This window comes from Trichosurus vulpecula, chromosome 2, assembly GCF_011100635.1.
Source record: "Trichosurus vulpecula isolate mTriVul1 chromosome 2, mTriVul1.pri, whole genome shotgun sequence".
Classification (NCBI taxonomy): Eukaryota; Metazoa; Chordata; class Mammalia; order Diprotodontia; family Phalangeridae; genus Trichosurus; species Trichosurus vulpecula.
Window position 1 is genome coordinate 162599448 of NC_050574.1, and position 2254 is coordinate 162601701.

General features: G+C 37.7%; 1 pseudogene; it reads right to left on the minus strand.

Annotated features, from left to right (window-relative positions):
* Positions 1–303: 303 nt before the first annotated feature.
* LOC118836823 lies at positions 304–1226 on the minus strand (annotated as a pseudogene).
* Positions 1227–2254: the final 1028 nt, after the last annotated feature.

The following is a 2254-nucleotide window of genomic DNA, read 5'->3' on the forward strand; positions in this document are numbered from 1 at the left end:
GAAATTTCACTTATTTAGCTTATTCAATGATTCCTTCAACAAGCGTATATTGACTATACACTGAGAGCATAGCTTTGTAATACATGCTAAGAAAGCTTTAAAGGGGCCTATATGATTTCCGACCTCAAGATACTAGTGAAGAAAAGACACACATGAATTATGCTGAGAACCCTAGCTTCCATCAGAATAAAGAGATTGGCTTCCTAAGAAAGAGGTGATTCCAAGAAAAAAAATTTGGAATAACTTCCCTTTGGACTCCTTTTGTTCTTTACTACTGGGAAATTCTGAAAATCAGGAGAAGATTCAATTCCCAATGACCTTTCTAATGTCATTCTTCACATTCTTATTACTCAGGCTATAAATAAGAGGGTTTAGCATGGGGATCACTGTAGTGTACAATACTGAGGATACCTTCTCTTGCTCCATAGAGTCGCTAGACAGGGGCTTAAAGTACATGAAAGTGATAGACCAAAGAAGATTCCTACATGTATGAGGTAGGAGCTTCAGGTACCAAAGGCTTTAGACCTACCCTCATTAGAGCTGATGCACAAGATGCTGGACAAGATAAAAATGTAAGAAACAAGGACAACCAGAGTGGGGGCTAAGGTGTTTACTCCCCCAATAATGAAAAAAAGAACTTCATTAACATGGGTGCTTGAGCAGGAGAGGCTTAACAGGGGAAGAATATCACAGAAGTAATGTCTGACAACGTGAAATCCACAAATGGAGACCATTGCCATGTGGCTAGTATGTACCATGGCATCATAAATCCCAAGGAATACACCACCAGCATCATTCCAGAAGACATTCTTTGAAACATGAGGACATTGTAAAGCCAAAGACTGCAAATGGCAACAAAACGATCATAAGCCATTACTGTCAGAAGGTAACCTTCAGCAATGACAAAAATTAGGAAAAAATAGAGTTGGGTCATGCACTCCAGAAAGGAGATGACATTCTTCTCAGCCACAAAGTTCACTAACATTTTAGGGGCAATGACAGAGAAGTAGCAGAGATCAATGAAGGATAAACAACTAAGGAAATAGTACATGGGAGAGTGAAGTTGTGAACCGATGGAAATCAGTAAGATCATGCCCAGATTCTCCAAGACAGTAACTACATAGAACCCCAGGAACAAGAGAAACAGAGGAACTCTGGAACTCTGGTTGATCTGTGAGTCCTGCAAGGATAAAATCCATCATTGTGGAGTGGTTTCCTGTGGCCATTTTCCTATAAATATAAATAGAGACAAAGCTCTATGGCTGAGAAAGGTAAACTCCTTTCTGTTTCTATTCAATATTCTCCAGAGATCAATCATACTTTTCTAAAATTCTATTCATCTCCTTAACTTCTTGTTTGTTGAGTTTTTTGGTCAGATGCATCTAAGTCTGAAAAGGATAAATAGAGGTCCCCACTAGTATAGTTTTAGTGTCTTTTTTCTCCTGTAGTTGATTTGGCTTTTCCCTCAGGAATTTGATGCATATATTTTGATATTAATTCATTGTCCATGATACCTTTTAGGAAATATGACTTCTCTGTCTCTTTGTAAATTAGGTCAATTTTTCCTTTTCCTTCACCTGAGATCCAGATTTCTACCCCACCTGAAGGACAATAGATTCCACTCTAGCCCCTTATTTTAACTCTGTATCTTTCTGCTTCAAGTGAGTTTTGTCTGAACAACATATTTAGATTCTAGTTTCTAATCCATTTGGCTATCCACTTCCCTTTTATGGGTGAGTTCATCCCATTCACATTCACAGTTATGATAACTAACTGTGTATTTCCCTCTATCTAATCATCTTCTTTCGTAGTTCTCTCTTTTTTTTTACCGCTCCACAAAAGTCTGGTTTGCTTCTGACTACTGGCTCCATTAATTTACCCTCTGTTTTATCACTCCTCTCCTTCTTCTTAGATTTTTGCCCTCCTATTCCCCTATTCTATACGATGAATATCTATCCCCAAGTGTGTGTATGTGAATAAATAAATATGTGTATGTAAATATGTAAATGTGTGTATGTATGTATATATGTACATACGTGTGTGTATTCTTCCATCTTTGAATCAGTTCCAAGATAGTGAGCTTTAAGCATTGTCCACCACCCCCAATTCCCCCCATTTTTAGAAATTATTCATTGTACTCCTTTTTCATGTGAGATAATGTCCCCTATTCTTCTATTCCCTTCTCCTTTCTCCCAGTACTTCTGTCTTTCTCATCCTTCCATTTTTTCTTTTGAGATAACCCCAATATAATAAG